We start from the raw sequence: 14,936 nt of genomic DNA, 5'->3' as shown, positions 1-14,936 counted from the left end.
CCAAACTACGAAGATAACTTAAATGTTTCTCTAAAAGTTGTAAAATATGTCGAATCTTTATAGAAAAATGAAAACAAAATAATAAATTAATTAACAAACCTCTAGAATGTGAAAATGTAAGAAAACGTGAAAATTAAAGTAATTGCAAGTAATGATATTTAGAATGCGTTAATGAATGAAAAGAAAATCAAAACAATCGCAAAGATCGAAATAATTGTGCACCCTATATTCGGAATTAGTCGCCGTGCTGATCATACAAAACTAATAAAACATTTTTTTTTTAAATACTTACAGCCTTATTTATAAAAAAAATTATTTTTGGTTTATTACCTTTTGTAGTTATTAAAGCCTTTTCGTGTTATAAACTCTAATAAAATATAATATTCAGAAAACTTTAATATATAGTTTATTAGTATAAAACATTTTTTCAAATGTTTGGTATTTTTAGTGGCAACACTTCATTTTTAGTTGTCAGTTATACAATTTTGAAATAAAATTTTCAATTAATTCTTGTGAAAATGGAAACAAACGATATTAAAGATAATATAAAAAGGAAGCGTGGAGACAATTGGATACCTGAAGATAAGGTAATTAAACATTAATTTTGTTATAGCGAAGATTTAACCATATGTATATTCATAAATCCATATTTTTTTCGTTTTGTATATAGATTTTATTAAAGGATCTAATAAAGGAACGTGTTGATCAAATAGAGGACAAGAATACGGACACAAACACCAACCAAAGGAAGAAAAAGTATGGATGGAAACTGCAAGAAAAGTAAATTAATTTTATTAATTTAAGATTGGTTAATGAGATTAGAATTTCTAGTTTCAACAATTTATGTCAAGGTTGTCCCCGTTCATTGCTTCAACGGAAATCGCAGTGGACCACAATGAAAATTCAAGCAAAAAAGGAAATGAGCGACTATCGTAGAGAGATTCTTAAAACTGGGGGAGGACCAAAACCAGTTGAATCTACATTATTGGCCAACGAACTTAGCGTTTGGTTACCAAATGAGTTCGTGGTTGATACTAATGAGTTTGATTGTGATGCTATTATTACTGAGGTATAAATGTCCAGGTATATATATACATACAAACATGTATTTTTACTTTCCCATTACTAAACTAATGCACTTCTTTAAATTTTAAACTTAGATAAATACCAATGTGTTAAATGAAGTCAGTCAAAGTAATTCTGCAAACGTATGTAAAGGAACGATATAATTTTTTATTCAAAGAAAAACTTATGTACATTTGCGTTTTATTTATAGTCGGAAAAAGTTGATTTATCTTCGGTACCAGAAGATAATGTAACAGTGAATAACAATGGAACAATGTCGGGACAAGAAGACAATGCAGCAGTAAATATTGTTAGCTCGGCTGAAATAAAAAATGAATTTACCTCAGTAAAGAAAAAGGTAAAATTATTAATACTTATATATCAACCGATATAAAAATAAAAATTAGATATATCATGTGATTTTAAAATATGTTTTTTGAAGAAAACCAAAAACAAATATGCACGACGAAAAAATTAAATCCATTGCTGATATAGAAACGCAATGCCGCAAGAGCTCCACATTCTGCAAGTTGAAAATGAGAAAAAAAAGAGGTCTAAATCTGGACCTAGAAAATGAATTGCTCAGAACCAAAATAATGATTAACAAAAACAAAATTGGCTGGTTAGTATTTCGTTTAATTCATATATTTATTATTATAAAAATTTATATTAATAAATGCATAAATATAAAAAAGCTAAAAGTGTTTTTGAATAAAACTATTTAAAATAATTTTTGACCGAGTATCTTGTTGTTCCGTCCAATTATTTTGATTTTCTTCCATTATATTTTGTATATCAATTGTCACATCTATGTTAGAATCATCTAAAAATATATATTTTTTACAGATTGGGGAAAAATGCAAGCAAAAGAAAACAGTTTAAAATAAATGAATTGTTTATATTTTTAACAAATGGTATAATTTTTAATTAGCAATTAATTTTTATTAATAACTAATTTAAATTTGTTATTGTTATTATTTGTATGCAATTAAAATAAAAAAACTTACTTATCAATTAATATTTTATTGAAATAACCTATATGATTTCTTACCTGGTGTTGTGTCCTTTTCTTCAACAGCAATATTGTGAAGACAGCCAGAGCTATAATTAAAGTTTTTCCATTTTCCAGACTTACTGTTAATCCATCCAGCAAGCAACGAAATCTCTGCTTCCATACCCCGAAGCATCGTTCCACCGTATTTCTCGTGCTATATGAGCTTTATTATATTTAATCTCTTTTTCGCTTTGAGGTCTTAATAAAGGAGTAAAGAGGTATGGTTGCAATTTGTATCCTGAATCACCTAATAAACGACCTCTGAAATCTTTGTTTTCAAAACGTTCTTTAATATTTGATTCATTAAAAATGCGGCAGTCGTGTGTGCTTCCTCTCCATCTAGCAACTATGTCCCTTATTTTAAGGTTAGCATCACAAACGACCTTTGCAAATATTAAAATGGGGCAAATTATTACAAAATTCATTTCAAATACATAATTATAAGGATATACCTGTATATTGAGAGAATAATACCCCTTCTGTTTATATAATATTGGGCAAGACTTCCACCTGTTTTCTTTATTTTTATGTGGGTGCCGTCTATTGCACCAATAATTCCAGGAAAATTTTTTATTGCTTTAAATTCTCTCATCACTTCTTGTTCTTCGCTTAAGTTGCTGGGCATTTTGATTTTTTCTCTTGCGTGTCTTGCCAAAGCCCGCGCTACCCTAGCACATATTCTTGACACAGTTGGCTGTGTTAGGCCATGCAATTCTGCAGCATCATCTTGAGCCTGAAGAAATAATGTTAATATAGAACATGTGTAAGTTGACATATTTTACCTCTCTTCTTCCCCAACATCTTAACGCTACCAACACTTGGAGTTCCGGTGATGTTCCACATCCTCTTTTTTCTAACTTAATGTCTTCCATTGTCATTGCTACAATCTTTTTTACTGTGGTTTTCGTAAACCGGTATCTGCCTTTAAAATTCTCATCGGATAGCGCGAATGGATCCGTCCTTGGATTGTAAATTTTTGTAGATCTTGTTTGGGCAATATCATCTTAAAGTTATACATATTTACGTATTATTTTGAAATTAAGAATGTAATTATTGTACTTACGAATATTATTAATTGCATTAATAGCGTTCATTTTAAACGTTTTTTTTTTTTGCAGTATCAAATATTGGGTTTTTAGATATGAATTTCACTCAAATTTGTATAAATAATGTCAATTTTCTTTTTATAGTTGGTTTATAGTAGGTACTTACCTACAATAAAATTTTATTTTGTACAACATTTTATAAATTACTTTTATTGAGAAAAAGTTATTATGAATAAAGATTTTTTAAAAACTACATGTAAACCATTAATAAAAGTGCTCAAACGATTATAAATAAGGCTGTTAAACTAAAATTTTCTAAATGAACAATTTAACTTAAATACTAATATCAAAAGTTTGATCTTAAAGCTAATATCACAGAAAACAAATGTTTAAAAGTTAAAATGTGTAAAAATTTAAATTATAATAATTACTATCACAGAATACAAAGTACAATCAGTTGAAAGTTAACACATATTTGAAAAAATTAAAATGGTATAAATTATAACAAAAAATGTAAAAATCTAAACACAGTTAAAAGAGTTGAAAGTTATCATATTTCAAAGTAATCCTAATATCACAGAATAATTATCACAGTTTACGGAAACAACTTTAAATATTTTGAAGTATTAGACTTGTTAAAAGAAAAGTTGAATGTTTAACAACTATTGAGTATGTTTAAAAGTTGAAAGAACCTAAACTGTAAAATTTCACATTTTGTTATATTTTTTTTTAAATCCATAAAATTTTTCCAAAATTTGTTAAAATATTTAGTATTCCCCATTTGCAAAATTGTGTTAAAAATGTAAATTTATTATATGTTTTCAAAGTTAAAAGTTTAAATATCTTATATAAATTTTTTTTTCCCAAATTAACAACAAAACGAAAACTAAATACCAGATTAAAATTAAAATATAAAATGTTTTGACAATCAATCAAATATTAAAAATTTTAAAATCAAATACGTGTATAAATATCAAAACAAAACCCAAAACCTATATGATGCAAGAAAATTTACAAATTTTATTAATATTTTCCCAAAATCAAAACAGCATGCAACCCGTTCTTGGAGAAGGCCTTCTGCAGAATGATTGGTGAGTGAAAACAAAAACTTTTTATACACCACCACTTTAGTGGGGAGGGTATATTGGATTTATGCTGATGTTTGTAACGCACAATAATATTGGTCCTATACCCACCTTAAAGTATACCAATCGGCTTAGAATCATTTTCTGAGTCGATTTAGCTATGTCCGTCCGTCCGTCTGTCCGTCCGTCCGTCCGTCCGTACGTCTGTCCGTCCATGTAAACCTTGTAATCAAACTACAGGTCGCAATTTTGAAGATAATTCAATGAAATTTGGCACATGATCTTCTATTGTCCCAGGGACGAGGCCTATTGAAAATGGTTAATATCGGTCCATTATTTCACCTAGCCCCCATACAACTGAACCCCCGAATAGGGCTTGTAAACCTTGTAATCAAACTACAGGTAGCAATTTTGATGATAATTCATTGAAATTTGGCATATGATCTTCTATTGTCTTAGGGACGAAGCCTATTGAAAATTGTTAATATCGGTCCATTATTTCACCTAGCCCCCATACAACTGAACCCCCGAACAGGGCTTGTAACCTTGTAATCAAACTACAGGTCGCAATTTTGAAGATAATTCAATGAAATTTGGCAGATGATCTTCTATGGTACCGGAGACGAAGCATACTGAAAATGGTTAACATCGGTCCATTATTTCACCTAGACCCCATACAACTGAACCCGACAAATAGGGATTTTAAGTTTATAATTATGTTTATTATACTCGCATCTCGACAAAAAGCTGCAAACCAAGTTCTGTACTAGCCTTGATAACTCTCATGAATTTTATAATTATAGGGTCTCATTTGACCATAGCCCCTATACAAATCCCCCTTCAAAATTTGACTTAAATGTCCACAATTTTATTCAACAATAAATGGCTTAAGTATAATTCAAGGCAAGGTGCAATTCAACCTTAGTGCTTTATTATGAAAACTAAATCACATTTTATTTTTGTAACAGGTGTAGGGTATTATATGGTCGGCCTCGCCCGACTATAATTTCTTACTTGTTTTGTTATTTTCTTGCATTCTTACTATACAAGCAAACAAACAACCAAACATTAAAAATGTATTAAAGATCGATCGAACATGTAACTTTAGATATCAATCATGTTGTAACCTAGTTTCATGATTTACAACCTCAATATCAAGAGAGTTAAACTTGTGTTGACCTATATTTGTATGCAAAATAAATTACATATTCACACAAACCTATGATACATGATCAGCTGTTCGAACCAAAGTTCAATGAACTTTAATAGATTTGTTTCTTTGTTTGCTTTCTTTCATAAAAAAATTCACAATAGGTCAAATTACTATTTAATAATAACATTTTTTGTGAATATTTATATCATAAAGAAATTGCTTTTTGTTAATATCTGAAAACTAAATCTTCACTATAATAAAATTATTCAATCGAAAAATTTCAATTTGTTAAAATTCTTTTTATTATATAGTTAATTTTTTTCTCAACACTGTTGAAATATTTTAATTAAATCAATTGTTCTAATACTTTTTATACCCTACACCACTTTAGTGGGGAGGGTATATTGGGTTTGTGCTGATGTTTGTAACGCACAATAATATTGGCCCTATACCCACCTTAAAGTATACCAATCGGCTCAGAATCATTTTCTGAGTCGATTTAGCTATGTCCGTCCGTCTGTCCGTCCGTCTGTCCGTCCGTCCGTCCGTCCGTCCATGTAAACCTTGTAATCAAACTACAGGTCGCAATTTTGAAGATAATTCAATGAAATTTGGTACATGATCTTCTATTGTCCCAGGGACGAAGCCTATTGAAAATGGTTAAGATCGGTCCATTATTTCACCTAGCCCCCATACAACTGAACCCCCCAATAGGGCTTATAATCCTTGTAATCAAACTACAGGTCGCAATTTTGAAGATAATTCAATGAAATTTGGTACATGATCTTCTATTGTCCCAGGGACGAAGTCTGTTGAAAATGGTTACCATCGGTCCATTACTTCACCTAGTCCCCATACAACTGAAACCCCGAATAGGACTTTTAAAACTTTTAATCAAACTACAGGTCGCAATTTTAGAGATAATTCAATGAAATTTGGCACATGATCTTTTATGGTACCGTAGATGAAGCCTATTGAAAATGGTTACTATCAGTCCATTATTTCACCTAGCCCCCATACAACTGAACCCGCCGAATAGGGCTTTTAAGTTCATAATTATGTTTAATATACTCATATCTCGACAAAAAGCTGCAATAACCAAGTTGTATACAAGACTTGATGACCCCCATGAATTCCATAATAATAGGTTCTCATATGACCCTAGCCCCTATGAAAAGCCCCCATCAAAATTTCACTTAAATGTCCACAATTTTATTCAACAATAAACGGCTTAAGTATGTACATATATCTAAGGCAAGGTACAATTCAACTTAAATGCTTTATTATGGCAACTAAATCACATTATATTTTTGTCAAAGGTGTAGGGTATTATATGGTCGGCCTCGCCCGACTATAATTTCTTACTTGTTTTAAAATCCTTTTAAATTAAAAATTTTCGTTTATTAATATAAAACTAAATTTTTTTACATAAATATTTTATACGATGTTAACATTTACATTAATTGTTCTTAATTTCCATAATTTTTTTTTTTTTTTTATTATGAATGTTTGAAAACATATATATTTCGTAAGATTACAACTAAATTGTATAATTAGTTAATAATGCTTACCTTAAATTTTTCTAAAATAAACCATTTGAATATGTATGAGTAAAATTGAATCAATTTGGTCTTCTTATTGAGCTAATGTGAGAAAATGTAATTACAAATTTTGTTAGGGGCTCTAGAAATTTTATATATATGCCACTAGAACTACGGTTGGTGAGGGTTTAGAGGCATTTGCATCCAATATCATCAGGATTGCAAAAAAATTTGGCAATAATACTGGAAAATCAACAATAGTTTCGAGTAGCTTTCAACCATAACTAGATTGGGGCTTTGTTTGTTTTTTCTTTTTATCTAGTTATTTGTTCAATAAATTGTGGTTTTTGTTAATGCAATTATTAACAAAACAATTTATAAACAAGTAAGAAATTATAGTCGGGCGAGGCCGACCATATAATACCCTACACCTTTGACAAAAATATAATGTGATTTAGTTGCCATAATAAAGCATTTAAGTTGAATTGTACCTTGCCTTAGATATATGTACATACTTAAGCCGTTTATTGTTGAATAAAATTGTGGACATTTAAGTGAAATTTTGATGGGGGCTTTTCATAGGGGCTAGGGTCATATGAGAACCTATTATTATGGAATTCATGGGGGTCATCAAGTCTTGTATACAACTTGGTTATTGCAGCTTTTTGTCGAGATATGAGTATATTAAACATAATTATGAACTTAAAAGCCCTATTCGGCGGGTTCAGTTGTATGGGGGCTAGGTGAAATAATGGACTGATAGTAACCATTTTCAATAGGCTTCATCTACGGTACCATAAAAGATTATGTGCCAAATTTCATTGAATTATCTCTAAAATTGCGACCTGTAGTTTGATTAAAATTTTAAAAGTCCTATTCGGGGTTTCAGTTGTATGGGGACTAGGTGAAGTAATGGACCGATGGTAACCATTTTCAACAGACTTCGTCCCTGGGACAATAGAAGATCATGTACCAAATTTCATTGAATTATCTCCAAAATTGCGACCTGTAGTTTAATTACAAGTTTTAAAATCCCTATTCGAGGGGTTCAGTTGTATGGGGGCTAGGTGAAATAATGGACCGATGTTAACCATTTTCAATAGGCTTCGTCCCTGGGACAATAGAAGATCATGTACCAAATTTCATTGAATTATCTTCAAAATTGCGACCTGTAGTTTGATTACAAGGATTATAAGCCCTATTGGGGGGTTCAGTTGTATGGGGGCTAGGTGAAATAATGGACCGATCTTAACCATTTTCAATAGGCTTCGTCCCTGGGACAATAGAAGATCATGTACCAAATTTCATTGAATTATCTTCAAAATTGCGACCTGTAGTTTGATTACAAGGTTTACATGGACGGACGGACGGACGGACAGACGGACGGACAGACGGACGGACATAGCTAAATCGACTCAGAAAATGATTCTGAGCCGATTGGTATACTTTAAGGTGGGTATAGGACCAATATTATTGTGCGTTACAAACATCAGCACAAACCCAATATACCCTCCCCACTAAAGTGGTGTAGGGTATAAAAAGCAAAAAGTATACAAAAAGAAAAAAATAACAACAAAACCTTAAATAGAGTGTAGTGTGTGTTATTGTGCATGAGTTTCTCTAACTCTCCAACAAGTGAAAGGAATTTTATTGAATTATCTTCAAAATTGCGACCTGTAGTTTGATTACAAGGTTTACATGGACGGACGGACGGACAGACGGACGGACAGACGGACGGACATAGCTAAATCGACTCAGAAAATGATTCTGAGCCGATTGGTATACTTTAAGGTGGGTATAGGACCAATATTATTGTGCGTTACAAACATCAGCACAAACCCAATATACCCTCCCCACTAAAGTGGTGTAGGGTATAAATAGATAATCTAATAGATAATGCTAATGTGAACAATATCACAAATAGTACCAAAAACAATATTAACACTGTGAAAACCATTAATGATAAGGAGGGTCACTCAAGCCCAATGTCAAAGAATACTGGTGCCATACCAAAAATACTCCAAATTTATTGAGCTCGCATAAAACGCAAAAGATCCAAACGGGAATGGACCGTTATGTCACTTATGCAAAACGTAAGTCCAGCCCTAGGACTTCAAAATTGGAACCAAATCCAAAACAAGCGAAAACAAATTCCGTAAGTCAAAATCGTTTTGCACTGCTTGATAACCAAGAAAGTGAAAAAGTACCATCCATGACTTTAAAAGACCAAAAGCCACCTCCCCTCTATTTGCGCGAACCTACCACCAATCTATTGGTAAATAAGTTGTCCCAACTTGTAGGCAAAGAAAATTTCCATGTAGTCTCTCTACGGAAAGGAAACATTCAGGAAACAAAAATACAGACTTATTCAGAAAAGTCTTTTAGAACAACAGTTGATAGTTTTGATTCTGAGAAAAGAAATTATTACACGTATCAACTAAAAAGTGCAAAGGGTTTGACAGTAGTTATCAAAGGTGTAGACAGCTCTATACCAACTGATGACATTAAAAAGGCTCTAGAGTCTGAAGGTTATGAAGTGAAGTCCATTCACAATATATTTAACAAGGACAAAATTCCCCAACCAATGTTTAGAGTTGAAATTACTTTTAACTCTTCACAATTGAAAAAAAAGGGTGATACTCATCCAATTAAGATATCTTCTCAATCGCAAAATAACTGTAGAGGAACCCATTAAGCGCAGAGGTCCTCCTCAATGCCTAAATTGCCAAGAGTTCGGTCACACCAGAACTTTCTGCAAATTACCATCTGTTTGTGTGAGATGCGGAGACATCCATAAGAGTCAAGATTGTCCTTACCCAAAAACAGATAACAATAAAAGAAAATGCAGTAACTGTGGTCAAAATCACACTGCTAACTATCGCGGATGTCCAGTATATCTACACATCCAACAATCAAATAAGGCCAGAAGACCTTTATATGCTCAATATAAAGCTTCTAACTTCCCAAGCCTTCCTAATACTTCTAGTGCTCAATATAGAAGTATCACAAATAAAAGCAATCAGAATAAATCGTATGCCCATACGACAAAAGAGGGTTCCGTTACCCAAATGAATGCAAATCAAACTTCTAGTGCCCAATATAGAAGTCTTACAAATAAAAATAATGAGAATTTGCAATCAAACAATGAAAATAATGCCCCATTATTTTCATATGCACATGCATTAAAAGAGGGTGTGCCTGCACCCGAAACTAATTGACTTTGCTGTAATCAAAAATATAAAACGAGAATTTATTTCAGTGATCCCTTCATTGGACCTCTCGTCAGACCACTCGCCTACAATTTTAACGTTATTAGAAACCCCAAATAAATTGGAAAACTATTGTTCTTGTTTCCCTAACAAGAAAACGAACTGGTTAAAGTATAAAATGTATATTAGCTCACACCTGCCACAAAACATTTCATTGAAGAATGACCATGAAATACAATTCGCTGTCGATATATTTACGGATATCTTACAAGATGCTGTCAAAGTGTCTACACCCCCAGTCACCTTGGGAGACTTCAAAAAATCGAAATGTCCTAGGAACATTGAGTCTCTTATTAAAGAAAAGAGAACACTCAGACGTCAATGGCAACAATCACGATCTCCAAACATAAAGGTTAAACTTAATCAGTGCCAAAGAAGACTTCACATCGCTTTAAAGGATAATAAGGAATCTAATCTGAGAAATTATCTCAAAAACTTAGACCCTACTAAGAAAACAGAATATAGTCTCTGGAAAGATGTCACTCAAGTGACATCATACCGTCCCATTAGCCTGTTGTCTTTATTCTCAAAACTTTTTGAAAAGTTATTGCTTGAAAGCCTTTTAGTACACTTTAACGATAATTGCATTATTCCTGGCCATCAGTTTGGTTTCAGAAGAAAGCACAGCACTATCGAACAGGTACATCGAATAACAACTCTTATTCGGAAGGCCTTCGAGAGCAAGCAATATTGCTCTGCATTATTCATAGATATTTCTCAAGCTTTTGATAAAGTCTGGCACGATGGACTAATACACAAAATTATCACATTACTACCTGCGAATGTTCACAAACTGCTTAAAAATTACATATATGAAAGATCTTTTCAAATCAGATCTAAAGATGTGATCTCTTCACGTCGAAAAATATCTGCTGGAGTACCCCAGGGGAGTATTCTAGGTCCGCTTCTATATATTTTATATACTGCAGATATGCCAACGAGCGCACTGACTCACACATCTACATTTGCGGATGATACCGCTTTTGTAAGCATGCATGCAAACCCTTCAATAGCTTCTGAACAACTCCAGTTTCACATCGGCGAATTGGAAAAATGGCTGGACAAATGGAAAATAAAAGTCAATGCTACAAAATGTACTCACGTTACATTTACTTTAAGAAGGGAAAATTGTCCTCCCGCGCAGATTAACAATATAAAAATTCCTGAACAAAGCCATGTGAGATATCTTGGTATCCACCTTGATCGCCGCTTAACATGGACTCACCACATTGAAGCCAAGGTTACACAAATAAAATTAAAGTCAGCTCAATTGTACTGGCTAATTGGACCACGGTCTGCTCTAGACTTGGAGTACAAAGTGCTTTTGTACAAAACAGTTATAAAACCGATATGGCTATACGGCATTCAACTGTGGGGAACAGCCTCCTCATCTAATGTTGAAAAATTACAAAGAAAGCAGTCAGCACTGTTAAGGTCAATAACAGGTGCCCCGTGGTACATTCGCAATAGTAATATTCATAGGGATCTCAATGTCCCCATAATACGCGAGGAGATCAAACTCTCTTGTTTAACCTACCTGTCGAAACTAATGGATCACCCAAATCCCCTTGCCAGGGAGTTGCTGTCATTTGAGGGTCATAGACGACTGAGAAGAACGGAAACATTGGATTTTAGCCAGATAATCAAATTATCGAGAACTTTTGTTGAAATTGCAGTGGCAATAACGACGTTAGTTATAGTTTAGGTTAAGATTTCAATACTTATTGTAAATTTCTATGTAAGAAAGATTCAATAAATAATAACTAAAATGAAATGATTTGTTCTTTTGTTAATCTAATGATCAGTAATTTAGTTTATTTCCGGGAGTCTATAATAAAAGAGCATGTAATAAACATTGGAAGCTGATGAAATAGGACACGAACTCCCCCACCCGACTCCTAGCTAGCAAATCAATGGCTCCCAACGTCCTGTTCCTTTTGCTTTCATCGACCAGAAATCATAATATCGAACAGACTAATGAATGTAGAACATTGCTTAAAATTTTGATATTTTATTTATGATTTCTTGGATTTGGTTCTATAAATTTTGCTATAAGTTTACATTTTATAAATTTATATTACTTGTTTAGAACTAAACATGTGAAAATTAAATCTTGTTTCAAGATTTAACGAACGTGCACATTACATATCATTCAAATTTTTGGTACAGACTAAATTTCTTAGTATATTGTATTTTCCCTATTCCTGAAAATAACATTGACAGTTTCAAGCTACGAGAGTTTTGTATACCTCATTTAATCCATAAGAAACCCACTTCTTTTACATATCTCTTCTTCAAAAATCTTAGTTCTTAAAATTGGTAAAATTGGAGTATTCATTACAATTTTTGGTTAACAGAGTAAATTTTATTAGTATATTGTATTTTCCCTAGTCCTGCAAATAACTTGAAAGTTTTCAAGCTACGAGAGTTTTTGCATACCTCATTTTAATCATAAGAAACCACTTTCTTTTAAGACATATAGCTTCTTCAAGAATCTTAAGTTCTTAAATTGGTAATGGGATATCATTAAAATTTTTGGTACAGAGTAATTCTAGTAATTGTATTTTCCTATCCTGAAAATGGACATTGACAGTTTTTCAAGCTAGCGAGAGTTTTGTATACCTCATGTTAATCCATAAACACCTCACCTGCAAAGTAAATTTTTCTTCATCTATTGTTTTTCCCGTTTCCTGCATATACTTTTTGGGCAGAGTAAATTTTCTTAGTATATTGTGTTTTTCCTTATTCCTGCAAATAACTTTGACAGTTTTCAAGCTACGACAGTTTTGTATACCTCATTTTAATCCATAAGAATCGCACTTTCTTTTGACATATCGCTTATTCAAAAATCTTATGTTCTTAGAATTGGTAAAATTGGGATATCATTGCAATTTTTGGTACAGAGTAAATTTATTAGTATATTGTATTTCCTATTCCTGCAAATAACTTTGACAGTTTTCAAGCTACGAGAGTTTTGTATACCTCATTTTAATCTATAAGATACCCACTTTCTTTGACATATTGCTTCTTATAATAACATATAACTATGACAGTTTCAAGCTACGACAGTCTTGAATACATCATTTTAATCCATAAGAAACGCACTTTCTTTTGACATATCGCTTCTTCAAAAATCTTAAGTTCTTAGAATTGGTAAAATTGGGATATCAGTACAATTTTTGGTGCAGAGTGCGTAAATTTTCTTAGTATATTGATTTTTTCCCTATTCCTGCAAATAACTTTGACAGTTTTCAAGCTACGAGAGTTTTGCGTACCTCATTTTAATTCATAAGAAACGCACTTTCTTTTGACATATCGCTTATTCAAAAATCTTAAGTTCTTAGAATTGGTTAAAATTGGGATATCATTGCAAGTTTTGGTACAGAGTAAATTTTCCTGTATTTTCCCTATTCCTGCAAATAATTTGACAGTTTTCAAGCTACGACAGTTTTGTATACCTCATTTTAATCCATAAGAAATGCACTTTCTTTTGACATATCGCTTATTCAAAAATCTTAAGTTCTTAAACTTGGTAAAATTGGGATATCATTGCAATTTTTGGTACAGAGTAAATTTTATTAGTATATTGTATTTTCCCTATTCCTGCAGATAACTTTGACAGTTTTCAAGCTACGAGAGTTTTGTATACCTCATTTTAATCCATAAGATACCCACTTTCTTTTGACATATCGCTTCTTAAAAAAATCTTAAGTTCTTAAACTTGGTAAAATTGGGATATCAGTACAATTTTTGGTGCAGAGTAAATTTTCTTAGTATATTGTTTTTTCCTTATTCCTGCAAATAACTTTGACAGTTTTCAAGCTACGACAGTTTTGTATACCTCATTTTAATCCATAAGAATCGCACTTTCTTTTGACATATCGCTTATTCAAAAATCTTATGTTCTTAGAATTGGTAAAATTGGGATATCATTGCAATTTTTGGTACAGAGTAAATTTTATTAGTATATTGTATTTTCCCTATTCCTGCAAATAACTTTGACAGTTTTCAAGCTACGAGAGTTTTGTATACCTCATTTTAATCTATAAGATACCCACTTTCTTTTGACATATTGCTTCTTCAAAAATCTTAAGTTCTTAAACTTGGTAAAATTGGGATATCAGTTTTTTGGTGCACAGTTTTGTATATCTCAGTTTTGTATACCTCATTTTAATCCATAAGAATCGCACTTTCTTTTGACATATCGCTTATTCAAAAATCTTATGTTCTTAGAATTGGTAAAATTGGGATACCATTGCAATTTTTGGTGCAGAGTAAATTTTCTTAGTATATTATTTTTTCCCTACTCCTGCAAATAACTTTGACAGTTTTCAAGCTACGACAGTTTTGTATACCTCATTTTAATCAATAAGAAACGTACTTTTTTTGACATATCGCTTCTTCAAAAATCTTAAGTTCTTAAAATTGGTAAAATTGGGATATCATTATAATTTTTGTTACAGAGTAAATTTCTTAGTATATTGTATTTTCCCCATTCCTGCAAATAAGTATGACAGTTTTCAAGCTACGACAGTTTTGTATACCTCATTTTAATCCATAAGAAACCCACTTTCTTTTGACATATCGCTTCTTCAAAAATCTTAAGTTCTTAAACTTGGTAAATTTGGGATATCATTACAATTTTTGTTACGCACTTTCTTTTGACATATCGCTTATTCAAAAATCTTAAGTTCTTAGAATTGGTAAAATTGGAATATCATTG

General features: G+C 31.9%; 1 pseudogene; it reads right to left on the bottom strand.

Annotated features, from left to right (window-relative positions):
- Positions 1 to 2,087: 2,087 nt before the first annotated feature.
- Positions 2,088 to 2,997, bottom strand: LOC119614216 (annotated as a pseudogene).
- Between the last annotated feature and the right edge of the window lie 11,939 nt (positions 2,998 to 14,936).

The sequence above is a fragment of the Lucilia sericata genome, unplaced genomic scaffold (genome assembly GCF_015586225.1).
Source record: "Lucilia sericata isolate MDLA Ls3-8-SP2 unplaced genomic scaffold, ASM1558622v1 Contig002699F_arrow, whole genome shotgun sequence".
NCBI classification, from domain to species: Eukaryota; Metazoa; Arthropoda; class Insecta; order Diptera; family Calliphoridae; genus Lucilia; species Lucilia sericata.
Note: the sequence above shows the minus strand (reverse complement) of the source record. Positions and strands in the feature narration are given on the sequence as shown.